The sequence below is a fragment of the Phyllostomus discolor genome, chromosome 2 (genome assembly GCF_004126475.2).
Source record: "Phyllostomus discolor isolate MPI-MPIP mPhyDis1 chromosome 2, mPhyDis1.pri.v3, whole genome shotgun sequence".
NCBI lineage: Eukaryota > Metazoa > Chordata > Mammalia > Chiroptera > Phyllostomidae > Phyllostomus > Phyllostomus discolor.
This window is the reverse complement of record NC_040904.2, coordinates 77719089-77732387: the sequence shown is the minus strand read 5'-3', so window position 1 is coordinate 77732387 and position 13299 is coordinate 77719089.

Here is a 13299-nt window from a genome sequence, read left to right as displayed (position 1 = left end):
AGAGATCCACAGTTTTGCAGCTGCCCCTGTTGGGCTTGGCTGCACAAGGGATGGACCAAGCTGTTTTCTAGCACCAGCTCTTACCAGAACCCAGCCAAGGGAGTGCCAGCAAATATCCCAAAGTCCCCTGGCTTCTGCTCCCTGTCTGCCTCCCCCAGTCCACCATCTGCCTGCTAGATTTATTCACTAAGCAAGCCTGACAGAATCAAGAGAACAGAGTTAAGGGGTCTCTGGTGAGGAGCAGGTGTCCTTTAGGCTTCAAGGAAGCTGGTGGGTGTAGATCCTGTCCCAGAGCTTCTGAGTTTGTCCTGGATTTTTTCCTGACCTCCATAGGATGAAGTCCCTACTACTAAAGCAGATGGGACCTCCAGGGCCCAGAGGTTGGATCTGCTGGAAGCTAAGAGTGTATTTCTATGGGATGTTCCATGAAGGGGAAGCACCAGTCAGGTTCACAGGAAAATAGGGGGCATGGCCTCTCCCCACGTCCAATCACTAATCCCTTCCTGAGTCTGCTCAGACTGTTGGGCCCCTGGCCTATGCTTCTGGCTCCTTCTAGGGAGCAAGAAATTCCTGAGGGTGGGGCAAGAAAAATTCCTTAGAGCAGGGTAATTGCCTTCTTCTCTGCTGGAATCTTTTCCTCAATGGGCCTTTACTGGGCTCAGTTTGCACAAGAATACAGGGTCTATACGTAAAGCTCATCAATTATTGTCAGGCAGTAATGATCAAACAATAGATAACACTGAATTAACTCTGAGGGCTTATTTTGAGTCACAGTCAGATAGCTAAAGGGCCATAAAACTTTGAGAAACAAACTCATTTCATGCTTGGACCCTTATCATTTAAATTGAGAGTATTAGCAAAGTAGGTTTGGTAGGATTTTATGCATTCTTACTTAGGCCTGGCTGCCCTGGGGTACCCACCCTTTCCAGCACAGGTCCACACCCACCTCCAGCATTGTTTCAGACTTAAGTCAGGTAGGGGAAGTAAGGCAGCCAAGAGATTAAGGGACTTCTTGCAAACAGAATGAGGACTCAGGCTATGTCAAAGCCAAGGGGTGGGGGTCCATCACCCCCTTTTTCTATATCCTCCAAGTCCTTCCCTGAGGGCCCCTTCATGACCATGTCTGTCTTAGGTCATCCCTCCTTTGAGGTATCTAACACTTCATTGACTAACCAACCAATTATCCTCCCAGGGCCAAACAGGATGAAGGGAAAAGGAGCAGAGGCAGCACCCCTACTAGGAAGATAAGGTATGTCTTTTTTTTTTGGCTTATGGTCCCAAGGTCTTTTTACTCAGCCTTAACCATAAGGGGTTAGTTTCTGAAACCAGTCAGGGTGGTTCCCAACAGCCAGTATTCTAAATTGACTCAGCACTGGGATATTGACAGCTGTCTCCTCACATATCTCTCCAGAGTCATAAGCCCAAGACTCTTCTCAGGCATCTCCAGTCTGCAATGCCCTCCCTCTGCAGTGCTCATGGTAAATGGCAACAAATGCAGTTTTACATGTTGGCCATTTTAGAGAATGTCTGTGACTCCAGTGGACTCCACCTTTTCCTGGCAGACACTTTTCATCACTGTTGCTATGTGGGCATCTTTTCCAAGCTCTAGTTCTCTGGGCTAGGGATCCAGGGCTGACGTTTAAGTCCTCTGTTTCTCTGGTGGGACTAAGCTGTCCCTCTGGGGCCTGAACTGCCACCTGTAGGAGTCAAGCCAGCAGCTTTCACTTCTCCCTTTTCGCCCATCTCAATGTGGCTTCTTTTATAGCGCCTTGGTTATAAACCTCCTTAGCCAGTCTTCAGCTGGTCATTCAGGGTGACTTTTTCCCCAATTTAATTGAACATAAGATCCACCTACTTTGCCACTATTTTGAAGCCTCCTTTTGATCTTTTTAAATACTTAAATTTTTAATTGTTATTTCCATGATAATTAGTGAAGTTTGAAAATGGAGTAAATAAAATAGAGAACAGGATGACAGTGACCAAAGAGGAGAAGGGAGGGGATTTCAGAGGAAAAGGGGAAGGGTTTGCAGGAACAAGTATAAAGGACATGTGGACAAAAACAGTGTGGGGGCTGGAAACAGGAGGGAGTTGGGGAGGGCTGGGGGACCTGGGATGGGAGTGAAAAGCAGAAGACTGTGGCTTCTAAAAAATAATGTCAAGTTCTAATCCCTGGGAAGTTAATGTGACCTTAATCATAAAAAGTGGGTCTTTGCAGGTGTGATAAGAATCTTGAAATGAGATCATTTTGCATGTAGTGTAAGACCCAAATCCAATGACAGATATTATTATAAGGAAAGGCAGAGAGAAATATGAGACACAGATATATAAAAAAGAAGATGCTGTGCAGAATGAGGCTGATATGGGAGTCATGTTGCCACAACAAAAGGAATGCCTGAAGCTACCACCAAAAGTTGCAAGAGGCAAAGAAAGATGCTCCACTTGTACTTTCAGGAGTGTGGCTTGCTGGTACCTTGATTTCAGATTTGTGGCCTCCAGAAACTTGAAGCAATAAGCTTATGTTGTTTTAAACAACTCGATTTGTAATAGTTTATTACAGCAGTCCTAAAAATTAATACAATGTGGTAGATAACCTGAATAAGTCACTGACTGATTTAATGGCAATGAGTCCCCAGAGACACACTATTGAGATCAAACAGTTTTTAAATCTCCCTTATCTTCAAGGTTTGAATACCTGTTAAAGGTATTTAAAACAAATGTATAATGGATTTTTAAATCAAGGCTAAAAGAATAATGACAATGAAAGTTTTGAACAATAAAAGCATTATTAAAGACAATATAGAGTGTGAGAATTCATCAAGTGTGCACTTTAACTTTAATAAGTCTGGTATATTTGTATAAATCAGATAACCACTTCACAGTTTTTTATAATGTATTTGGTCATATGAACTAGAATCATTTATCTTGGCTCAATTACAAACAAAATTGGGAATGAAAAAGGAAACAGTCCATTTCTTTCGATCTGTGAAAGATAATAGAAAAGAATGTGTCATACAATAAGATAGGATCATCATATCCTGAAGAAAGAAAAGGAAAAACACCCAGATTGAAACAGGAAAGAAGGATTCCCTACGCAAAAATGACAATTGTGTAGTATCAAGGAATTTGAAATGAGTACCAGAATTGTACAACTGAAACCTATATAACTTCAATAACCAATGTTAATTAAAAAGAAAAAAAGAATAAACTATTAAATATCTATTAATAGTGAAGAGTACACCTAACATTATGATTCATTTTGGAATTCCAAATTAAAATTTCTTTCATATGTTGTTTTAGTTAGCTTTCTAGAATATATGAACACATATTGAAAATTTTCAAGGTTTTAGGACCCAAATACTAATTATTAAGCAACACCACTTAGAATAATGTTTCTTGAAGTATGCAGGGGACAAACACAAACAAAACAGCAAAATAAGCAAAAGCAATGGAAAAACAGGAGCTCATGCTTTAAATGAAGACTTCTCAGTCCCGACTCAGATCAAGTGAATCATAAACATTTAGAGCCATTGCTTCCTGCACAAGGTTTGTGATCTCATTGTGAAGTAGGTTACAATGACTACATTCCAGGTGTTTCTAGAAATGCAGGGGCACTTAGGGATGGTTCAAAGGGAGGTGACATAAGACATGTCCATTCAAGGCTGAGGAGGAATCCATGCTGTAAACAATGCTCCGTGTGCCTCTCTAAAAAGGCTTGTACTGAATTACAGGTTTGACAATACAGAATTTTTATTTGCTTGGATCAGATTTTGCACTTGTAGAAAAGCAAATTGGATTCCAACTGTGAAGGGACTCATTTGCCAATTTAACAAATCTGGAATTTACACTTCAAAGAAGTGAAGCTTTTAAGTATATAAGATGGTTAAGTTGGTTTTCTTAAAACGATATATGCACATAATGTATATACCATGAAGAGAGATCTGTTCGAGTCGTCTGCTCTAACTATTGGTTGTACTGAATTGTCTTTTGGAATTTTGTGTTGAAATAAACAAGTGGAGTCAGACAACAATGTAAATAAGGCTCTTGAAGACAATTTATGTATTAGGAATGTAGGTGTTACTACAAGTCCATCCTTTACTGGAAGATTTGGAATTACAATGTTAGATGCACTTGATGGTATTTCTGATCCAAAAGGTAAAACTTGTCTCAGTATGGCCCTTTTAGATGAAGGGCAACCTTGACTGGAATTCAGCTGTAGCCTCTGAACCCTTTGCTGTGAGGCATCTTTTCTCTGTGATAAATATTCTTAATTAATACTACTATAACATAGTGTTTTTTTCTGCAATTAACATCAGATTTTTTAAGCATTTTCATTTATGATCCTGTGTGCCTTCTTTAACAACTGAACTCTGACATTGTTAAGACAAGTATTAATTTTACAAAAGATTCCCTTTCAAAATTTTATCATTTCTATATGTGTCTTAGTTTGGGCTTCAGAATATGAACTTATAATATTACATTTATCAAGGGTAAACAAAATATGTTTTCTTTGGAAATTAATAGAAATTTGGCCATCGAGTTCAAATTGTTTATTCTGGTAAGAATTTGTGGAATAAGAATTTAATCTTATAAATGACACATTAATGTATTTTTGACAATACATAGTTTGCAAAGCTTTCTCTGAACATTCATGTCTCCTAATGATAATAGAAAAAAATAATAGCTATCAAACTTTCAGTCACGGGAAACTAGGGAATTTCATAATGCAAAGTAAAAATCTTCTTTGGGGAAATATTTAAAACCATTCAAAACCAGATTAACATTTATCTTGCTAATTGGATTGTTGTTGTTGGGTTGTCAGTTCTTTCTGTTAATAGAGTTAATAGTTCTTTATATATTCTAGATACAAGTCCTTAATCAGATGTATGATTTGTATGTATTTACTGTCATTTGTCCTTTTGTTCTCTTAACAACATCATTTCCTTTGTTAGTGATATGTTTTTATGGCAAAATTCACTGGGACTCATAACATTAGTATTCCAAGTGCCATGTTGCATCATGTGGCTGAGAACTCTTATAACTAATGCAAACAAATTAAGGGAGTAAATATGATTATATTTCACTGCTTTCAACTCATTATTCATAACATGCAACATGTTGTAAGTTATAAAACATTGAAACCAACAACTGGCCATTAAGTAGTGTGTTCTCTGTTTTAAGAATGATTCATTACCCACAGACCTTTCCTAAAGGTGATTTATAGTGATTAATATAGCTCTTTTAAAAGCTCCTTATTTAAATATGTTTCTGTGTACTTTATTATACATACTGGTATGAAAATTATTCAAATTAAATTGTGGTAATAACCACTAAAAATATGAGGTGGTAAAGTCTTTGGACTTACTGGGAAAACAGAGGAAATGATCCAGCATGCTCTTTTATCTGCTTGTGCTGTTAACAATTTTTTAAAAGCTGCTTTTCGATGACTAATTATAAAACATGCAAAGAAAATGAGTCAAAATTAGTTTAGAAAAATGGTTCCATTTTGACTTTCTACTTTATGACATTTTCTAGATGCTCTTTTCTCTGTTCATAGTGGATCACAGAAAAATCTTTGCAGAACATTATTTTTCTTTGAGAATAGTGTTATTTCTAAGAACCAAAGTATTATAAAAATTTGTTTTCTAGTGAATAAAAGAAGTAAAAAAATCAGGTGTGAAATATTTATTCTTTTTGTGAAGATTGTATTTTTTCTTTAATAAAAAGAATATGCTGGGATAGAAAACATTTTTATTCAAATCTTTTATTTTTTTCTATTTTGTAATTTCTGTTATTTGAATGCCCCTATTTTACCTGCAAAAGAATATTCAAATAAAATTGCTGTGAAAACAAGTAAAGTGTGTCAAAATTTCCTATGAAGCTCAAATATTTGCTCTTTTATAGTTATGCTTTATGCCCCCACCTGAATCACTTTCACAGTTTCTTCACGTTTGTCTGTAAAGAAAAGAACCGCAAATCTGATGTCAAATATCTTTCTCATGTTCAAAGAATTTCAGAAAAAAGCTTAGTCATTTGATTAGAATGATGAGTTAAACAAACTTAAAGAAAACTTTTCTGTACATTTAGAAGGTTGTGTTAATTTTGAACTTAAGATATAATAGGTTTGAATATGGCCTATTAATGGGACAGTAGTCTAAAGAAATATCTTAATGTTTATTGTATAAAATCATTCAGAGCAAAGTTAGCCCTCTATCAGTAAGCATTTTTATGAGCTATGTAACACTGTAAAGACTAACCAATGTCTAATTAGCCAAATCAGCCTCAAATGTAATTCAGAGCTATAGAAATACAAATATCTACTTCTTCTTCAGAAATAAGTCGATACTTCTTCAGAAATAATTTTTAAAATACACTAAATGTGTTATGTCATCTAAGGGAAAAGATTATCTTAAAAAATGTTGCACCTGCTAATGTGTCAATTTTTTCAAATAAAAAGGTTTATCTCAGTATCAATGTTTTTGATAGTGCAACACAAAATATTTCATCTTTGAAGTGTGTATCCATTTTTGTCATTAAAACAAACTAAATGATATGTCATTTTAATGCATCATATTAAATGATTTTGAATATTATGAGTTATGCCTGTATATGTGCATATGTGGTGTACATGTTTCTGTGTCTATGAAAGAACTAGAGAGAGATACTTAGACTCTTCTGTCATAATAATATACTACATATTTAATATTCTCTAGCATAAAGGGCAATGAAAAAACACTACATTCTAATTATGTTACTTCATTCATGTATGACCTTGAATGACTTGATTTCCCTAGATATTTCTTTCATTTAGTAGTGCTCACTTATTTTAAAGGTTTATAAGTTATGAGTGATACTTTGAAACATATTTTGGTCTTTACGTAATTTAGTGATGACATCGACAATAAAGTAAGATCTCTATAACTAAGAGAACATCTATGCAATAGGAAGTCACATGACTTCTCTACTTTAAAAAAGAAATTCCCTGTCAAATCTGAAAACTCTGTTCCATTGGCTCAGTTCATTAGAGCGCCATCTGTACACCAGAGAGGTTGCAGGTCTGGTCTGTGGTCATGGCACACACCTAACCTAAGCTGTGGGTTTGATCCCTGGTTTGGGGATGTATGGGAGGCAATCGGTCACATCTATGTTTCTCTTTCTCCCTTCATCTCTTGCTAAATCAATAAATGTATCCTAGAATGAGCATTAAAAAAAGAAAAAGCTGAATTATATAAAGACTGAAAATGAACTAAACATATGTGTTCTTTGATGGAAATAAATCACAGATGGTTTGTCTTTATGTTTAGAAATAATAATAAAAGTAAAAATGTGTCAATAGCCAAAACAAATCTGAATATTATGAAAAGTAGCTGATTTTAATTTTGGATTTTTAATTTCTTAAATTCTTTAATTTCTTAAATAATCCAAAAATGCAATAATTTCTTAATTCTTTAATTTCTTAGATATATGTAAAAACTGATCTCTTTTAACTATAGTTTTCATATGATTACTTACTTGGCATTCTCATCCACATACGAGCTGTGACCATTTAACCAGCATGGAGTTAGAGAACTGTGAGTCTCTTGACCTTTTAAATTACTAATTACCGTTAAATTGGCCTCAATCAACTTGAGTATAATTGAAGTAGCATAGCTTTCTGTGTAGGTGAATGGTGTATTGAATGCTTATTTTGTTATATCAAGCTTAAAATGTTAAATGACAATCCAAAGTACTTCCTGGATCAATATAAGACATATCACGATTCTCAATGGTGAGATTTTCAAATTGCATTGTTGATTTTTCTGTGTGTGGTATAGCTAACTATGCATGAATTGATAGCCAAATAAAAAGAAAATGTATGGATGTTTAGATTATCTGTTTGTATCTCCAGGTAAAGGCAATTCTAATCTTTTCAAAGACTGCTTATATTTTAAAAAATATTAAATATTTACTATAGTATCTTTACATATCTAATTTCAGATATATAAAAGTTGGGTAGAATTTCATAATAAAACTCCTGATTGGAGTTTCTACAATTTTAGTAAACCTTCATTAGAGAGCTTGCCTATTAAAGACTACTTATGCCAAAATTTTTATTTTAATATATATCAGTTTAACTGGGAATTTAATTAAATCTCTTTCATTTTAGTACCTGCCATATTTTTAAACAGCTTTAACACTGTAGAGTTTCATACACCAAAATATTCAATTAGGTATAAAATATAACAATTTTGAACTTAAATGATTCTCAGTGAAAATATGCTTATATATTTAGGAGTTTTATTGAGATATAGTTCACCTATCATACAATTCACCCATTTAACTAGTACATTTGAATGTGCTTTTTTTTATTTTAGAAAATTCACAGGCTTCTGAAACCACAGCTCAATTTAATTTTAGAATATTCCCCCTCTCCCCAAAAGGTGCATACCCATTAGCAGTCATACCTCATCCCACACTTAATGCTCCCCTCTCTTGACCTTAAGCAACTAGTAATTTACTACTTGTCCCCATAGATTTGCCTGTTCTGGATATTTCATAAAAATGAAATCATATGGTAGGTTGTCTCTGAGACCGGCTTATTTAATTCAGTATAATGGGTCCAAAACTCATCAATGTTATAACATGGGTCAAGACTCCAGTCATTTTCATTGGTGAATAATATTCTATTGTATGTATAAATCACATTTTTCAAGTCAATTCATCATTTGATATTGAGTTGTTTCAACTTTTGGCTACCATAAATAATGTGGCTATGAATTTTTATGTAGAAGTTTTTACATAAGTATATGTTTTTATTTACTTTGTTTGTTTACCTAAGAATGGGATTGCTGATAACTCTATTTAACAAGTTGAGGAACTTATTAAAGATCCACCACTTTTCATTATTTGCAAAGTATTTGCAAAAATCTACTACTTTGCATTATTACCAGCTGTGTATGAGGTTTCCAGTTTTTCACCATGTTTGCCAAGCTTTAACATTTTTCATAAAAAATTAAATTCACAATACAAATGCCTTGCTTAATCCAAATATTTTTCAGCATTGCTGAATATTACTATGACATCAGTCATTTTCCTGAAAAGTATACACCAGGGAGTTTTCATAATAAAGACTAGACATGACATTATATATGGCTGGCCAAAATGTTTGTTAGATTTTTAAAGTAAAAATAAAAGATGCATTTTTTATTTTCACCAATAACTTTATCAAACAACATATTCATGGATTTGCTCTGCTACCTTCTACCATCTTTCAGGTATCTTCATAATTTCATCTTCCCAAACAGTTTATCTTTTTTGAGTAAAGAACTGTTCCAGGTGTCTTTTGCAGTCTTCAAGGTAATTGAGTATTTTTTTACATTAAGAGAATTTTGTGAGCCTTGGCTGGCGTAGCTCAGTGGATTGAGCATGGGCTATGAACCAAAGTGTCTCAGGTTCGATTCCCAGCCAGGGTGCATGCCTGGGTTGCAGGCCATAACCCCCAGCAACCGCACATTGATGTTTCTCTCTCTCTCTCTATCTCCCCTCCTTCTCTCTCTGGAGATGAATAAATAAAATCTTTAAAAAGAGAGAGAGAGAGAATTTTGTGAAGACCAAAATAAATGGAAATCCAAAGTTGCAAAGTCTGGTGAATATGGCAGATGAATCAGAGCTTCTCATCCCAGCTGTAACAGTTTTTGCCTGGTCATCAAAGGCATATGCAGTCTTGTATTATCCTAATGGAAGATTATGCATTTTCTGTTGACTAATTCCAGATGCTTTTTGTCCAGTGCTGCTCTCAGTTGGTCTAATTGGAAGCAGAGCTTGTTGGAATTAATTGCTTGGTTTTCTGGAAGCAGATCATAATAGCAGACTCCCTCACAACCCCCCCATACACTCAACATCACCTTCTTTGGATGAAGACCGGCCTTCAGTATTGTTGGTGATGGTTTATTTCAATTGCCACATTATCTCTTCCTTTCTACATTATTGTTAAGTATCCACTTTTCATTACTTGTCACAATTTTAAAAACAGACCATTTTTATTACATTTAAGTATAGAATTGCATGTGGAAATTGTGTCAAGAAATTTTTTATTTGCTTAACTCATATGGAACCCAAACATCAAAGCAATTAATAACCAAACTGGTGCAAATGATCTTCGATGCTTGATTTATATATTTTGAGTACTTAGACTATCTCCCACATGGTATAACATTGATTTTTCTCAATTAATGACTTGATTCAAACACTGTCAACTTCAACTTGTTCTCTCAACCATGGAGCATTATCCAATGAGAAATCTCCAGTACAAAACTTCTCAAACTACTTTTGACATGTTCAATCAGTCATGGCACCTTCTCCATACACTGCACAAATCTTTCATGTTTCAGTTGTGTTTTTGCTTTTCTTGAAATAATAAAGTATAATATGCTGAAAATATTGTTTTTCTTCTATCTTCAGTATTAAAATAGCTACACAAAAATTCACCAGTTTTGATGTTTTTTTAAATGTACACTGATATGATAGCTTCACAATACAATCTAATAAAATGGTTTCAAATGAAGTTAAAAACAAGTAAGCACTACTTAGAACCATTGTATGAAAAAAAAAACTGAGCTTTCTAGCCAACCCAATATAGTGGCCCAGATTATCTTTAAAATAGATGTAAAATGGTCGAGGAAGAATAAGAGCACATCCACATATAAGATTATCCACATATAATATTTTGGAAAGACAAACACTTCCATATTTTGATTTTTAAAGACTATTAGTCCTAAATATAAAATTTAATGTGTTATAAAATAAATTTATTTCCTATGGCTCAAATGGAATGGTGATATCTCTTTCTTATATAGATAGATAAATATTCTATTGGTCTTTTTATTTTAAACTCTAATTTTCTTATGTCTATTATAATGAAAGAGATTTATATAAATATTGTGGGATATAAGAACTATTGAATATTAGTGATGAAGTAAATAATACTAAGGGACGGTTTTAAAAATAATTAAAGGCCATTAAAGGAAAAAGGAATAACCAAATGTAATTTTCAATGTTTATTACTTACATTTTTCTAAACAGAAAGTATCTTACACATTTTATTATTTCATTACACTCTCGCTTTTGTTTACTATTTGTTTCATGTAATAGTCTCAAGATTTTTAAAAGCAGATTCTGTAATTTGTAGTATTACACTACATAATTTACTTGGTAGGCCATTGGCTCTAATTAAATTTTTTTTGTCTGCTAACCTCTTTTAATTTACAGAAGAAAAAATGAATGCTTTAACTTAAGTAGAAAGAGGAAAAAATAAATATTTCACAGACACTATTTCAGTTCAGCTTTCTATTCAACTGAAAATCCATTATTTGTATTATATATATATTAGTAAAATAGTAAATTACCTTAAAACACAAATATATATCAGAATAGATAGAGCAAGAAATTGTTTTTCAAAATGCATTTCTAAGGTTACTATTTATAATGATATAATAATTTTATTGCATTTTAAATTAATATACATTTTGCATTTGATGCATGTTTATATAGTTTATCTTCTGAATTTGATGTAGAGTACTTTAACCCTGAATTCATGTATTGTCCATAATTTAGTGCCACATTTTACATATATTTTGAAAAGTTCATAACTGAATAATGATTTTGGTAAGTATATGCATACACAAATTTTAGATAGACATTGTATCATAATCAGCACAATATTTAAAATTTGCCTATAAGTGGAACCTAATCAACAAAAGAAACAAGCCAATAAAATATAACCAGAGAGATTGAAGTTAAGAGCAAACTGACAGTGATCAGAGGGCAGGCGAAAGGGGATAATGGGGGGAAAGGGAGGAAGGGTTGTCAGGGAACATGTTTGAAGGACACATGTACAAAACCAAAGAGGGGTAGGATTGAGGGTTGGAGGTGGAGAGAGCTGGGGTGGGGGGCAGTGGTGGAGGGAAGATGGAGACAACTATAATTGAATAACAAAAAATATATAATAAATAAATATTATTCACAGTACAATAGTGACAGCAATGTTTATTTCAAATATATATGTGAACATTGATGATATTTAGAGGCTTTTAATTTAAATCTATTATAACCATTGGTACTTTTTTAATATTTTACTAGGCCAAAATCTTGTAAACAAAAGAAACTCAGCCTAAATTATTAATTAGCTATCTGTCAGAGCCTATTCAGAACTTTATGGAAGGTGTTGATGACCATCGGTTATCAACAAGAAAACAAAGGAGTACAAAAAAATTCATTACAGCAGGGAATGATGTAGAAGACACTTAAGTTAAACAATTAAGCTTTAAGCTTTATTTATTTTATGTATTGCATGAAAAAGGATAAGAAGTTGTCTAATATCAGGTTCAAAATTCCCTATTTTGAAAATTATAAAATCTATAAAATTTGAAATGTACTTTGTGTTTTAATATGTTGTAATCTAAACTGTATAATTCTAAAATAATTAATAAATAATCATTATTTAAGAATTAAAATATATTTCAATTATTCTGCATAGAATTCAAATAAAAGATACATTTTACTGTAAAATGAGTGCCAGTGATAACTGTATATTTAAATTATTACCATTGAGAGAGCAAGTGTCAAATATTTCTTACTTCAAGACTTCCCTCAGAACTTTGGGTGCAAATTTTTCAAATGTAAGAAGCACTAATTAGCAACTGCCCCTAAGAATGCAATGATTTTTGTTTTAATATTTGCAAAAATATTTTTTAAGAAAGTGAATAAAACTGAGGACATGATTGGAAAATGTCAGTATTTTCCATTTCAGTTTATAAATATATGTTGGTACAAAACCTCCTTTGAAACTCCCAGGGATAATCTGAATCCAGGCCCGTTCACAAAGGGCAGGAAGAGACCTAAAAAGACTGACCACTGCAGATAGGTAGGTTACAGTTTTAGTAAGCAAGGCTTATGAGGCTTGTCTTTCATGGCCACAAGATAAGAACATCTCTGCATATTACCTCCAAATCTTAAAAGTCTTAAAAACTTAATAGAGGCATTAACTGGATTGAGTAATGTATACTGTCCAGATGGTCCCAATAACACACTTCTTTCTCAAGTCTGTGTCCTTGAAAATGGCGTCCACAATGGGAATGGCCAGCAGTCACCCACGTCTTCTTGATTACTTTCTCCAATGATCTAAACCCAAAACACAGGGAGAATGAGAAACAAAAGCACAAACTATATTTTGGAAAATTAGAAGGGAATTAAAACCATAAATACAAAAGCAGTTTTTTAAAAGTTTCAGAACAGTGGAAACTGGAGATATCAAAATTATGATGC